The sequence below is a fragment of the Lepidochelys kempii genome, chromosome 2 (genome assembly GCF_965140285.1).
Source record: "Lepidochelys kempii isolate rLepKem1 chromosome 2, rLepKem1.hap1, whole genome shotgun sequence".
Lineage (NCBI taxonomy): Eukaryota > Metazoa > Chordata > Testudines > Cheloniidae > Lepidochelys > Lepidochelys kempii.
In genome coordinates this window covers 202,298,955-202,315,524 of record NC_136381.1, presented here as the reverse complement: position 1 = coordinate 202,315,524, position 16,570 = coordinate 202,298,955, and positions in this window count along the sequence as shown.

Below are 16,570 nucleotides of genomic sequence, written 5' to 3'. Positions count from 1 at the left end.
TTAACAGCAGTGTGAGGATTATGATGCATGCATTATGATTATTTTATCTGAAAGAAGCAGACTCTGTTTTTTCATGTAGTGTTTGATGTTCCTGTTCTTAAAAATATGCAGGCAATACGTTGGATACAGTGACCTGCAGTGGATCTATCTTTTAGAGACTTTAATTTGTATTTATTTCATACAATTATTCTGCTGTAAACTCACCATTCAAGACACCATTCTTGATTACATTCACCTTACTGGTTCACTGAGCAGGAATGATAGGAAATCACACATCAGAGTAGTCATTCAGGTACAACTGCCTGCCTGTCACTTAATCAAGATTCAGCCTCCTTGTGGTTCCGTAATTTAAAAGCGGGCACTAAAAGTATTTCATCCCTATTTTTAGTCATAAGACTGCTGAACCAGCAAATCCAGCCATCTCAGAAAGTCTAATCATATCCCTTAAAATAAGGTGATATGCTATCTGGTTACTGGATTGATGTACATCATAGTGAATCGACCACCACAGCTTTCAAAGAGCATTGTGACCTCCAGTAAGTGACATTTTTCCCTGCAGTTGCTTTTTATTAAGTGACAAGCTGCTACTACCTGCTTAAATGTTGAATGTTTAAAAGGAATTGACCCTTCCCTTGCTTTGTATTGCCTGTCTATTATCCCCAAATATCATAAAAGAATATTATACTATGCTTTCATATATTTATATTAGCTATCGTAATATTGTACTTTACATAGAGCCTTCCAGGATCTGAAAGGACTCTGCAAACAGGAGTAGTATTATTTGTATTGCTGTAGCACCCAGGAGCTGCAGTGATGGACCATGACCCCATTGTTCTAGGTCTCTTCTCCAAAGAGCTTACCGTCTCAGTAATGAATTAAAAAACAGTGCACTCTTGTGAAGGAGTACTGGTTGAACCTCTCTAGTCCGGTACCCTTGGGACCTGACCGGTGCCTGTTGCCACACCAGAGAGTGCTGGACTAGAGAGGTTCAACCTGTAGTATCCTCGTTTTCCAGATGGGGGAAATTGAGTCATAGAGCCAGCTAAGTGACTTCTCCACAGTGGCACAGCAAGTAAATGGCTGAGCCAGAAATATGGAGACAGCTCTTGTGACTCCTGTATTTTAACCACAAAACCATACGCCCTTCTGAAAATGAACCACATTTTCCTGTAAAATATTTGAAAAAGAATTTGGTATTGACTGACTTCAGTGAGCACAATATTATCTCTTACCTATGCTGAGTCTTCCTCCTTACCTTGCAGATATACTGTTAATTGTCAACGTTTCAAGTTAAAGAAGGAACCCGGCTTTGATACCAAAGAGGACTTTAGAAGATAAGGCATGTGTTATTTTTTTTTTGGCTGTGCGTAGTGCAAGTAGGGCTATTAGACATAACATCAGGGACATTTTGTAAATTGTGTGGTTGTTATTTAGTAGTTTAATTCCAAACTATTATGATTGCAGTAATGTCCAAAGTTCTCACTCAGGATCAAGACCCCATTGTGCTGTACAAACACATGGTTAGATTTTGTCCCTGGGCCAAAGAGCATTTAGTCTAAAGACCAGAGACCACCATTGGATGTAATAAACATTAGGAGGGAGGATGAGGCGAGGAGGAAAGAAATCCAATGTGAAATGAACCCAGGTCTCATTATACGTTTTATATTGAGGAGCATTAATTGAAAGCAGATTGTGTTTGTTTTCGCAGCATGTGTGCACGTTTGTGAAATATGCAGAGAAATTACTAAATGACTTTGAGACAGAGGAATGACAGCATGCTGCCTCTGTAGGCTTACAATGACATCAGTGAATACAGAGCCTGTTCTGTAAAGCCAACTCTGTTAGCCTGGAGTCAATATGGTCTGGTCTGAAGCCTGCTGAAGTCTCCCATTGACGTCCGCTTTGGAGAAAGCTGAGATGCAAGTGTAAATCAGGAGTAGCTCATTCCTCTGCATGCATCCGATGAAGTGAGCTGTAGCTCACGAAAGCTTATGCTCAAATAAATTTGTTAATCTCTAAGAGTACTGGCAGAGAGTATTCCTTTTCATGCCCTGAAGTCAGTCAAGTTGCCCTCTGGTAAAACTAATGTAAGAGAGAGGTGAATCTGGTGCTCTATCACCTATCTTCAGAGCTGTGCCGAGGAATTCCAAAGTGTGGCAATCTCTCTCTCTCTCTTTTTCTCACACAGGACTTACTGTGGCCTTTCAGATCTGGTCTTTTGGTGTTATCTTTCAAGAAGGTTGGATCTCTGTGTCCTTATGTCAGCCTCATTATCTCACCTGCCTCCTGTGAGGTTTAATTCATATTTGTAAAGGGCTTTGAAATAGAAGGGTTTCAATTAAATATTTGATGTCAGTGCAAATTATTATGATTGTTGTCACAGGGCTGCCACACCCAGTCTCCGTTAAGCAGGGTTATTCTTTAACACAGGCATGCAAACAAACAGAAATGGGCTTTTAACTCACTCCTTGCTCTCAGGCACCAGAGTCACCTCCCATGGGTCTCTGGTGCCCTGCTCCTTGCTGCTTCCCAGTTCTGATCAGCTCTGCTTCCTTCCTGGAACAGTAGCCCCAGAGCTGGGTCCTCGAGCACCAGGTCCCTTGCTCTAGGGACCCACCACAGGAGTTAGCTCCATTCCACGTGGCTTCCCTTTCCCAGGTACAGCCTGTCCCAATTAGTCCTTTCCACCGCCTTATTTCCTGCCCTCTGACAGCCCTTTATATGCCCAGATGTGGCTCAGCCCCCTTTAACTGGCTGGATTGGGCTCACTTGCTCTGGCAAAGGGGAACTGAGCCCAGTTCAACTCACAGGGACATAAGAACGGCCATAATGGGTCAGATCAATGATCCATCTAGCCCAGTATCCTGTCTTCTGACAGTGGCCAATACCAGATGCTTCAGAGGGAATGAAAGGAAGAGGGCAATTATGGAGTGATCCATCCCCTGTTGTCCAATCCCTGCATCTGGCAGTCAGAGGCTTAGGGTCAGCTGGAGCATTCCTGACCATGTTGGCTAATAGCCATTGATAAACCTATCCTCCATGAACTTATCTAATTCTTTTTTAAACCCAGTAATACTTTTGGCTTTGAAAGCACCCCTGGCAATGAGTTCCACAGGTTGTCTGTGTGATGTGTGAAGAAGTACTCCCTTGTTTTTGTTTTAAATTTGCTTCCTATTAATTTCATTGGATGACCCTGGTTTGTGTTTTATGTGAAGGGGTAAATAATACTTCCTTATTCACTATCTCCACACTAGTCATGATTTTATAGAACTCTATCATATCTCCACTTAGTCGTCTCTTTTCCAAGCTCAATGTTGACTCTTTCCCAACACATTGTGTTCATCTATGTGTCTGATGATTCTGTTCTTTGCTATAGTTTCAATCAATTTTCCTGGTACTGAAGTTAGGCTCACTGGCCTGTAATTGCCAGGATTGCCTCTGGAGTCTTTTTAAAAAATTGGCATTACATTAGCTACCTGCAGTCATCTGGTACAGAGGCTGATTTAAGTGACAGGTTACATACTACCGACTACCCTGTGACACTTATCATTGTTTATTAATTATTGTCGGGTTTGGGAGAGCCTCAAAACTGGAATGAGGTCTCACAAAATGTTGGTGGAATTATTAGTTGTATGCTATTCTCAGTTACATTACCCCATTGGCAAAAGATGAGATAGGCGGAAAAAGGCTGAGTAAATTTAATGCCACCCTAGCTGGAATAACTTGTGATTTTCAAAAAAAAACCAAAACGAGGAGTCCTTGTGGCACCTTAGAGACTAACAAATTTATTTGGGCATAAGTTTTCATTGGCTAAAACCCACTTCAACAGATGCATGGAGTGGAACATACAGTAGGGAGGTATAAATACACAGCATATGAAAAGATTGGCTCGTTAGCATTGACCCCCTCTTGGTAAGGCAACTTCCGTCTTTTCTGTATTTATACTTCCCTACAGTATTTTCCACTCCATGTATCTGATGAAGTGGGTTATAGCCCATGAAAGCTTATGTCCAAATAAATTTGTTAGTTTCTAAGGTGCCACAAGGACTTCTTATTGTTATTGCTGATACGGACTAACATGGCTACCACTCTGAAACTTGTGCGTTTCAGCATCTTCACATGTGCCATCACTAGGGACTTAGTAGTTTCGTGATGGGTTTTTGTTTCACATCTGTCAGACAAATCAGAAATCCAAATGTAGCACTCAAGTCCATCATGTGGATTTGGGAGTGGTTCAGATCCTTCTTGTGAGGATGTGCTCAGGAAAGAGTTGTGCAGTATTTTGTCTAAATTAGAAGTATTTGTTATTCGGTGTTTTGTCAATTGGGATATCTCCCTTAATATATTCTATATAAATATTATCATTTTTATACTTATTTTTTATTATTTGTATTACTATAGCACCTACAAATCCTAGTCATGGACCCCATTGTGCTAAGTGCTGTACAAATACTGAACAAAAAAGACAGTCCTTGCCTCAGCAATCTTACAATTTAAGTATTAGACAAGAGACAACAAATGGATACAAATAGACAGATGGGGGAGTACAAGGAAACAGTGAGACAATATTGGTCAGCATGATAGGCAGTGGCATCAATACACCATTCACCTAACCATCCAGACTTTTTGTAGACATCACGGCAAAGGAGTTTTGAGGAGGGAATGGGAAGTGGATAATGAGATAGCTTTGTGGATGTTTATGGGAGCAGCTCCCAACCACAAGGGGCAGTTTGGGAGGAAGCACAAAACTGCTTGTTTGGAAATTTAAAAAGTGGGTGGTGGAGGCTGCAATCATTGACTGACTGAAGATGGGTGTCAACATTTTGATAGCGAATGAGAGATAACAAGTAGGATGGGGATAGTCTGTGAAGGGCTTTGTAAGGCAAACATCTTATGTTTGATGCAATACAGAAGGGGAAACCAGTGGTGGGATGCAAAGATAGGGATGGTATGAACAAAGTGATGGTCTAGAAGAATAAACTTTGTTGCATTTTGTAGGGATATGTGTGAGGCAAGATTGCATTTGTCAAGGTCAGAGAGAAGGATATTGCAGTAATTGAGATGTGAGCTGATCAGAGCCTGGCAGAGAGTTTTAGCCATGTAGATGGATATGAAAGAGTGCATCTCAGAGATGATATACAGAAATAATCTGCAATATTGAGACATAGCCTAGATGTGAGGACCTAGAAAGAAGTTTGAGTTGAAGATGATGTCCAGGTTACTGGCCTGAGTGACAGGCAGGATGGTGATGCAGTTCACAGTGATCAAGCAAGGAGGTAGCAGGAAGGGCCTCAGGGGAAACATTAAATGCTCTGTTTTAGCCATATTGAGCTTGAGCTGAAGGCTCATCTATGAGGAGAAGTCAGAGAGATAGGCCAAGATTAAGTTTGGACAGAAGGAGTCAGGTCTCGAGCAGAGAAGTAGATCTGTGAGTAGTCAGCATTTGTGAATCTGAATTTGTGTTTGTGGGTTAGACTACCCAGAGATAAATATATCATGAAAAGAGAAAGGGACCAAGGACAGAGCCCTATGGAACCCCCAGAGAAAGTTGGAGGAGGATCCTCTGAAGGACATGCTGAAAGAGCCACTACAGTGGTAAGAGGAGAGGCAGGAGAGATCAGAGTCATGGAAGCCATGGGAAGACAAGATTGCAGTTATTTCTACTACTTGTTTAGTTGTTTCTAGCTGATGGCTTGATTTAGTAAATATGGGAGGTTTTCTCCAGTAGGTGTTGCTCTTCTTAGCTCTATAGCTTGCTATGTGTTTAAAGGCACACTAGCAAAACTGGTATGTCAAGTTTTTAAAATACCATAATTCTGTTCTCACTTCCCTGATTGCTTGAAATAAATCCATTCAACCAAATGAAAGCCACAGTCTATGTAAAACTGAATTTGCTTTGCCAGGTTGACTCTATAGTCGCAAACCTAGAGGAGCTTAAGTTCTTTGTGGTTATGTATAAGAACCTGGGATTATTGGGGGGGGCTGGGGCTGGGCCGCTGACAGTTCCACATCGCCACTGGAAGCTTAGGCTGGCTTTTTGCTAGAGGATCCTGTGAACCTAGGCTGGCCAGAAAGTACCGCCCATCAGAACCTGAGTGGTGGTCCCCCACAGCCCACTGATTGGCTGAAGCTAGTAATTAAACCAAGAAGCCATGATGGGGCATTGTCTCAGCAACAATGCAGATTGCCTGCCTGCCTCTGCTTGCTGTAGACTCTAGATGCTGGCTTCTGAGCCTGGTTTGTCCTCAACTTTGCTATTTGATTGCTGTCCATAACCTAGTACCTGACCTTGACCTTGCTATCTGCCTGTCGCATGCACGTTGGTGCCTGACCCTGACTTCCTGGTGTTTTGACCTGGCTCAAACCTGACCTCACTAATCATCACCTGACTGCAATTTAGCAGCTGACAAAGTGGATGCAGGCTACCCATGGCCTAGTCCTCTCATTGTTTCTGCACCCATGACATTGTACTTCTGCTGTCTGTTGATTCCATTCTTATGAGCAGTCTAGAGTTTAAAAATATACCAGAAGGTGCTTGTTCTTTGCAGTGCTTGCAGTTTAGGATCCTTGCATTAACAACGGAGAAACAGACTGCAGTAGAAATGAAACATTTGAGTATCCAGCAGCTCAGCTTTGAAGGATGACTTGCTACACCAAGCCTGTGTTGCAGTAATGCACAGGGTATTTGGACATACAGGGTCAGTGGGAATTATTTGGAGGAAAATGTGTTATTTTCTCTATCCTCTGTTGAAAGGTTATGTATATAGCAGTTTTTACTGTGGGATTTATCTGTGCATACTCATTGCATAAACTTCCTCATGTCAGTAGAATTAGTAACCCAACAGTATCTTATTTTCCACACAGTGCATTTATTTTTACTCTTGATCCCTCGGGGCCTTGTCTATGCTAAGCCATTGCTGCTAACATCATTTTAGCTGAACTAGTTTTGGCAACTTTAGGAGACCTAGTTTAGACAGGCCTTTGGCTGCCAACACAGTTTTCAATACACAGTTATGTATCTCTTCTGGGAAAATGTCTAATCTATGTGAGGCTGAAAAATGTGCTGAGAGTCAGTGGGCTGTCTACACCAGAGCTCCCAATGGTGATAACACAGGTTCAGCTGAACCAGTGTTAGTGGCTGTGAGTAATTATTCAAACAATTCCCTAGTGGAGACAAGGGTCACCTGATCAGCCAGCTACATAATGAAACATGTTGAACCTTTTCAGTGGAGGCTAAAATAAATGAGGCTTTTGCTGTAATCCAACTGTCCCTTACTTTGAAGGCATACAAATGTTCAGCAGTGACTTGTGAGTTTGGGCGCCTCACTTTGTGGGTGGCCAACTTGAGACCCCTGAAAGGGGTCTGTTTTTTGGGGGGTGATGGGTGTCTCAAACTGGGCTCCCCACATCACTGCTCCTTTTGAAAATGTAGGCCATGGTGTTTACATTTACCAGGTTAAGGTGTCCTCTTTAGGTCCCTTCATAATATTGAGTAACAAGATTCAATGGTTAGCCTCTCTCACTCATGCTACTATACTCAGTAATGTACAGCTGGATGGCCTGTTTTTTTCACCTCTTCATGAAAATTTCTAGAATGTATATCCTGAGAGTTTCCCTGGCTACTGGCTGGCAGGCAGTATAACACTGTCTAGCACATACACACTCATTTCAATAGTAGGAAAATAGGAATATATTTTCAAAAGACAGTCAGTGACGACGGACCCAATCTTCCTTATCCGTGATAACTCCTAACAGAACTTTCCACGTTCCCCTCAGATATTTTTGGTAGCTGTGACAGAGTTTATAAGTCTTCCTTAGAGAGAAAGGATGGTGCAGTGGTTAGGGCAGTAGCCTGGGACTTGGGACACCTGAATTCAATTCCTTGCTCTTCCACAAATGTCTTGTGTGACCTTGCGTAGGTCAATTAGGGCTTGACTTCATGAACCCTTAGTTCATGGTGAGCTCAGGGGGTAAATCTACCCCACATTAGTTTGCCACACACCAAGTATCTGTGTGGACCCTCCTGCTGCATGCTAGAAGTTCTGTAGTGCACTTTGATCTACACTGCTTTGAAATGGGAGTAGATTAAAGTGCATTAAGGAATTGTTAGTGTGAAGCAGTAGCAGGGTCCACAGTGACATCCAGTGTGAGGCAGGCAAGTGTGGGTAGATTTACACCCCAGCTTGCTGCAAACTGTTTGTGTAGGCAAGTCCACAATTTCTCTCTCCCTATGTAAAATAGGGATAATAGTGCTTCTCTACCTCACTGGGGTGTTGTGAAGACAAATGTGTTGGAAATAGTGAGCTGTTCTGATATTGCAGTAATGTGGTCTGTCAAGGTTCCTTCTCCACTCTGAACTCTAGGGTACAAAGGTTAGGTTAAAACTTCCCCAAGGTACAAATTAATTTTACCCTTTGCCCTTGGATTTCCACTGCCACCACCAAACTTTATCTGGGTTCCTGAAAAAACGGAGTTTGGACACGTCTTTCCCCCCAAAATCCTCCCAACCCTTGCACCCCACTTCCTGGGGAAGGTTTGGTAAAAATCCTCACCAATTTGCATAGATGACCACAGACCCAAACCCTTGGATCTTAGGGCAATGAAAAAACATTCAGTTTCCTTACAAGAAGACTTTTAATAGAAGTAAAAAGAAAAGAATTACCTCTGTAAAATCAGGATGGTGAATACCTTACAGGGTAATTAGATTCAAAACATAGAGAATCCCTCTAGGTAAAACCTTAAGTTACGAAAAAGACACACAGACAGGAATATTCATTCTATTCAGCACAGCTATTTTATCAGCCATTTAAAGAAATCATAATCTAACACATACCTGGCTAGATTACTTACTAAGTTCTCAAAAAGAAAAGGAGTACTTGTGGCACCTTAGAGACTAACCAATTTATTTGAGCATAAGCTTTCGTTAGTCTCTAAGGTGCCACAAGTACTCCTTTTCTTTTTGCGAATACAGACTAACACGGCTGTTACTCTGAAACCTGTTACTAAGTTCTAAGACTCCATTCCTGTTCTGTCTCCAGCAAAAGCATCACATAGACAGACACACACCCTTTGTTTTTTTCCCTCCTCCCAGCTTTTGAAAGTATCTTGTCTCCTCATTGGTCATTTTGGTCAGGTGCCAGTGAGGTTACCTTTAGCTTCTTAACCCTTTACAGGTGAGAGGATTTTTCCTCTGGCCAGGAGGGATTTTAAAGGGGTTTACCCTTCCCTTTATATTTATGACATGGTCAATAGAAACGTCTTACATATATTTTTGGTATTCTCTGGATGGGTTTCACAGCCAGGATACCTTATAGTGGTGGCAACACAGAGAATCCCTGATGAGCCAAAGAGTGGCATGGCTTTTGGGTTTAAATTCCAAAAGGGTTTTTCCATCTAGGAGTGACTCCCTGAGCTGAGTGAATCAGATGCATCTGAGTCTAGTTAAGTTGGGCTTTTATCAGAGAGGAAATAAATGGAGGTAGAGGATTACAGTGGATATGAGTTAGCAGCATGCCCTTGTTGCCAAGAAGGCTAACAGCATATTGGGCTGCATTAGTAGGAGCATTGCCAGCAGATCGAGGGAAGTGATTATTCCCCTCTATTCGGCACTGGTGAGGCCACATCTAGAGTATTGCATCCAGTTTTGGGCCCCCCGCTACAGAAAGGATGTGGACAAATTGGAGAGAGTCCAGTGGAGTCCAACGAAAATGATCAGGGGGCTGGGGCACATGACTTACAAGGAGAGGCTGAGGGAACTGGGCAACACAGGAATTGGTGGGAACTACACTGTAATGTAGATGCTTACAGAGTAGGTCGACATACGCTGCCTCATGTCAACCTAATTCTGTAGCGTAGACCAGGCCTAAGTCTAAGCCATTAGACCATCTTACCAGATGCCCTTACCTAAACTGTGTTAGACCTTCATCAGCATGTGTCATCTTGTCACTGAGACAGCAGTTAAGTGTTTTAGAGCAGGTTTGTCTGGAAGCCACTTCTACTAAAGCTACAAATAATGGATATTAAATACTTAATTAAACTGGGAATGTTTCAGGTTGGAGGAGATTCAACCAAAACACTCAGATAACAGCTGCCAATCTGTATCTTCAGGGGAAACACATCATTAGATGGTCCTTCAGTGTTTATGTTCAAAAACCCATTTCCTCCAACTCCAAGAACACCCATAACACATGTAGCAAAGAATATGAAACTCACATTATTTTTCAGATTCAGGCATTAATGGGTGTCTCAGACACGGCCATTTTTCAAATGCCAGTGGAAAAACAGTTTCCCTTTTTTGTGTATAAAAAAAAAGTATGGATTCAATCTTGCTTGTGCCAGCAAGATTAGTAAAAATATTAGTGCCAGCTTGGAAGTTGTTTTAGTAACATGACGACAGTGTGTAATGTACTGAAGAGCTTGTGGCAGCAATGTAGAAAACGTCTGAGTTTCGCTCTACAGCCTTGGCAAACACCATCGCAAACTGTGTGTTGTAAAAAAGCTAAAGATTAATCCTGCCTCTTTCTGTCCAAATTCTTATCTAAATCTCTGCTCTAAGTGTTACACTTTGTTGATCTCTCCTGAGACTAGGCCTCCTATTCTCTCCCCTCCCCTCTTCTTCGTGGCGGATTGGGCCCAGGTCTAAAACTATAATGTCACCTACTTCAAATCTGACTCGAGGAAGTGAAAAGAGATTTAATTGTTGCTCAATATGTTTGAAGAATGTTTATTTGAAATTATATCTTCAACTATAGTAAGGGAGAAATATTTTAATTCCTTTATTTCTTAGGTTTATCTTTATATTATGAGTGAATGAGATTTTCTATTTGATCATATTTTCAGCACAATTTGTTACACTAAAAGCAACACAACAAGCATACTAAAAACTATCCATTGAATAGTCACACTGACAAATAAGCACACTGACAAATCACTGAGTGGCATATGTATTGTATCACAGAATAAATTACATTAAAATATTATTAAGGCTGCAAAGTCAAGCAGTCTAAAGTTAGGAAATGTCAGAATTAAGGTTGCCTTTGCAACCTTAATTTGGTCCCCTTGTGTGTGCATTTATAGATTCCAAGGCCAGAAGGGACAACAGTGATTATCTAGTTTGACCTCGTGTCTGATACAGGCCATAAAACTTCCCCAAAAATAATTCCTAGAGCAGATATTTTAGAAAAACACCCAGTCTTGATTTAAAAACTGTCAATTATGGAGAATCCAGACCACGCTTGGTAACTTGGTTCCAATAGTTAATTACTCACTGTTAAGTATTGACACCTTATTTCCAGTTTGAATTTGGCTAACTTCAATTTCCAGCTGTTGGATTATGTTATACCTTTCTCTGCTAGATTGAAGAGCCCATTATTAAATATTTGTTCTCCACACAGGTAGTTATAGACTGTACACAAGTCACCCCTTAATGTTCTTTTTGTTAAATTAAATAGATTCAGTGCCTTGAGTCTGTCATTGTAAGGCATGTTTTCTAATCCTTTAGTCATTCTTGAGGCTCATCTCTGAACCCTCTCCAATTTATCAACATCCTTTTGGAACTGTGGGCACCAGAACCTTTCTACTCCTACTTGAGATTCCCCTGTTTCTGTATCTAAGGATTTAATTATTAGTAGTATTATTTTATTTATTGTTATAACACCCAGAGGCCCCATTGTGCTGGGTGTTGTACAATGGGAGACATGGTCCCTGACCTGAAGAGGTTACAATCTAAGGGCTAGATTCTGACTTGTATTATGTGCCCACAAAAGGGAGTACGAGGCCATTTTGCATTCTTATGTGTGAAAAATGGACTTTGAGTCCAGGTGTCTGCTTACTTCCCACCCCAGAGTAGGTGAGCATGAAATGGTCAGGGAATAAATAAAGCATTGACAACACACTATACCTCCTCCTTTCTTATTGGCTTGAGTAGCTGAACCAGAGCCGGGAGATGGTTAATGATTTACTACTGATATAGACTAGGAGCAGATGTACTACCTTCTGGGAGCAAGGAGAAAGCAGAGGAGGAACTGTGATTCATAAGTGTGTCTCTGGATCTTAATGCCTTTTAGTGCTGCTCCTGGATTAGTGCAGTTTACGCATCACCCCTTGCACAAGTTTAGTCACAGTCTAGCCCCAATTTAAGAAAGACGCAACAAATGAACCTGTACATATATACATTGGATAATTCTTATTCTCATATGTGGGTACATGAATGATTTTTGAATCTTAGTAGTGTTATCCCAATACCATATGAGTGATGTTTAATCTAAGATCTCATTCTGATAGTAATGGCTTCTGAGAGCTTGTAAATGTTAAAGATTTGCATACGAGTAAGAGTAATTAGTACACCTGGGCAAGTACTGCCAAAAAAAAATGTTGGTGAACAGTTATATGAATAAAATCCACAAATTTGCATAGATGGTATCCAGAATCCCCTTTATTGCCTTATGAAAATATTGATAAAATATAACCTATCAAATACTATTTGTTGACTTAATTATTTGATGAATTTTGCCATTTGTCATAAAAAAAAACACTTAACAAAATCAGGGTTTTTTGCGGGGCGGGGGGAGCATTTGACTTGCTGCATGTACAACCAAATTTTTGGTCACAAGAATTCTGCTTGTTCAGAGACTATTTTTCTGCTAAACTCAGTATTATCATTATCTTGTCCTCCCCCTGTATCTTCATCCCCATTTCTCTGTCTTGTCCACCTGTCTGACCTTGTCTGGACTGCAAGCTTTCTGGGGAAGGGACTGTCTTTTTTTAATAAGAAAAGGAGGACTTGTGGCACCTTAGAGACTAACAAATTTATTTGAGCATTGTTAGTCTCTAAGGTGCCACAAGTCCTCCTTTTCTTTTTGCGGATACAGACTAACACGGCTGCTACTCTGAAACCTCTCTTTTTAATGCTTGTCTGCACAATGCCTAGCATAATGGGGCCCTGACTGGGCTTCCAAGGTGCTCTCATAATATAAATATAAGAAGAAGAATTTTGATGGAAAGTGGAAGTGTTTCTGAATAGTTGTGCAACCATGTATTCACAGTATTATTTCTATCAGTATTTGCCACCTTCTGGAAATCTCTGTGTGGGTTTGTGAGTGATCCTGTTAAGAAGCTGAAATATCATGTGACTAGTCAAGCAGGGCCAATTCCAGAGCCTACTGGAGTCAGTGAGAGTCTTCTTGTTCACTTTAATGGCCTTGGATCAACCCCCCTCAGTGTAAATAGTGAATAATGACTATCAAAAGCAGGAGTCACAGCAAACAGTTCATGAAGAACTCATGCACTGAAATTTGTCCCCATAAACTATCGATTGAACAATGAACAAACCTGATAAAATCACAGAGGATTCAGGCAGAATTCAATAACTCCTTCTTCTTGAAATTGACAGAATTTCAACTCATTTTAGTGGCTGCAGGATATGGTGCAAGTGGCATGAAGAGTTAAAATTAAATTATTCAAATAACTTGTTGGCCCATCCTCGGGTAACAAGTCATTATACTTTCTAAAAACAATAACTATCCTTTTCATCTGTTTAGCTTCAGGGAACTGAATTGCGGACAATGGTGAGCGCTGCATGTCTAGGCTTTGGAGTGGATAAGGCTTACTCTTCCCAGGGCTTTTTTGTGGAACTTATTCTCGATAGCAGAGGTTCACAACCTTTTTCTTCCTGAGGCCCCCCTGCAACATACTATAAAAACTCCATGACCTGCCTGTGCCACAACAGCTGGTTTTCTCCATATAAAAGCCAGGACCGGTGTTAGGGGGTAGCAAGCAGGGCAATTGCCTGAGGCCCCATGGCACAGGGCCCCCTGCGAAGCTAAGTTGCTCAGGCTTTGGCTTCAGCCTCAGGTGGCAGGGCTCAGAATCCCAGGCTTCAGACCCATGCAGTGGGGCTTTGGCTTTCTGCCTTGGGCCCCAGCAAGTCTAATGCTGGCCATACTTGGAGGGCCCCTGAAACCTGCTTACGGGCCCCCAAAGGGCACAGGACCCCCGGTTGAGAACCACTGCTCTAGGGTACATTCTCATTTCATTTTTACATCAATTAATATTACTTCTAACTAATATACATTGTGGATGTTATCAAGAATAGTTTTTATAGCTTTGGCATGGGGCCTTCAGACATATTGACAGGATAATAAATTACCTCCAGACACAAAGCTTTAAATAAAAATATTCAAACAATAGTTTAAAACAAAATCCTTCAGAGCAGACAGAGGTAAATCCTGAAAGAAGGAAAGGAGACTGGGTAAAACATTCGTTTTAATCATCCACTTCTTCCTTCCAGAAAGAGGAGGTGGACAAGCCATCTATTTAAATCCATTTTCATTTTCTCAAGTTGCTTATTATAATTATTCTCATGCAAAATCTTCATGTCTGGATGCAAATTAATACTTACATATTTAAAGCTGTTCCCACTCCACAGACTGTGGGTCAAATCAGGAACTCCTCTAGGATCAGAGACATTTTATCATCATTATAGCATCAGTCTTTGATTTAGTTAGGGTCCAATCTTGCAAGACCATTGCATGCAGAATTTCTACTCATGCCAGTGGGACTTTCACATGGGCAGTGTCTGGACTGGGTTTGTATTTTGTACCCCAAAATAAAGATGCATTAGAGAAGAAATGTGGAGACTGATTTATGATTGTAAGCCTATATTTCTGTGTCAAACTCTTTGGCAATTACTGTGCATTGTCCCAGACATAGCTCCATATTTGATGTGGTTGGAAAATTTTAATAGAAAATTTATGAAGCAGACTGGATTTCCAAGTGATTTTTTAATGAAAAATTGCGACCTGAAAAGTGGTTTACTTTTTGAAAATTGATGTTTACTGGAAAAGTTTCAGTTTTTGATTTGAAGAAACAACAAAAATGTTTTCAAACTGAGAACTTTTACCAAAATCCAAAAATGTATATTGACATGGAAAACCTTTCGGTTTCCAAAACGTTTTTTCTAGTTTTGGTTTTTCATTGGAGGTCTTTCAGGATTGTCCTTCATTGTAAAAACTAAAAAATTGGGCATTTTTCGACCAGCTCTTCTGCATATAGGCAAACTAATAACTGGGAAACCTAAAAGTAAATGGGAGCCTTCTCTAGAGTTCCTCCTAACTGCTTGTTAGTGAGGTTCCCTGGTTTTAGTTCAGTCAGATTCTTTGGTCATAGAAAAATACCTTCCCCCCGTCCCCTTCCTTACTTGTGTAACTCTAGTGTCCTCATGGCTGAGATGGAATCTGCTCTGCAGGCAGCTCCGGCCAAGAAAAGGCTCGTGCAGCAGGGAAAGTCCCTTCCACCTGAGAGGCAGCTGTTCCACACCCCCTGGAGGAAACACACACACACCGGAGTAGTACAGTGAATATAGGAAAGGGAAATATTTATTTACGGAGGGGTGGGTGTAGAAAAAAACGGCGGGGGGAAGTTAGGGGGAGCAATACAGCAGGGTTACATCCACCATGAGGCCCCACAGGCCCAGTGATACCACAATAGAAAGGGCAGACACCGAGCAATGTGGCTACACTCAGAGTTTAGGAGTTTTGGGCAAAGTTCCAGTCCGGCAGTGAGTCTTGGATGATCCTGGTTGTTTTCAACACCAATAAACTTTCCCCAGCAAACCCCTCTGGCGCCGTCTTCTGCCGTGCTCTGCAAAGCCACACAGTGTGACAACCTCCACACTTAGCTAGCGACAGTTTCCCTCCTTATCCCAGTTCAAAGTCACAAGCCCCAGTACTCATGGCCCCATACAGCTCTGGGCAGCAGTGATACTGGGTCCAGTTCCGGTTTGTCCTTCTCGGGCAATTCCTTCCTGGCACAGTGCTCCTCCTGGTTCCTGTCCTCGGGCATCCTTTTTGGCCTCTCTGTCCCTCCCAGGCTTTGGGCAGGTTCTTGACTCCTTCGTTCTGTGAGGGCCTGTTTGCTGTACCCCTTGTGTCTGGAGGTACAGACATACATCCATTCGCTCTCCTTTTTCTCACACTCCTGCAATAACCAGCACTTCCTCTTCCTCCAACCATCAGCACTTCCTTGCCCTCAGGACAAGGTTTTAAAGGAGTCATGCTGTCTAAACCCCAAAGCGTTTACACTTGTGATTTAGAGGGTTTCCACATTTCTGGAATCTTTCTGTTTGATCTTGTTGATATCATGTAATTAATGAGAAGACAAACGTCACAGTGAAAACACGAACAAAGGTGCATAAAAGGCATCTCTTACTTTGTTTACTGTGTTACTGCTTTCATCTAGACCCTGTTTCAGTCGAGTATCAAGGAGGGACCATGAACTACCTAACTATTTAGGGTGGCTCGGAGTGAGAAAGCAATCGGAAAGAGCCTGTTATATTACTTAACAGATGGAGTGCCAGGCTGGGTTTCCTTGAGGAGAAGTCAGCACTATGGTTGTCTGGGAAAAGAAATCCTAATCTTGCTTCTTTTAAACTTTTTTTGGTGGCAGCTTTAGTTTTGTATGTGTGTTTTTAGCCGATCTGTTAAACAGAATCCCTGTTCCCCTGGAGATATTGCCTGGAGACAGAAGGAAGAAAATTACACTGGCTTGTGGCTTGTAGATTTTCTGAGAAGGC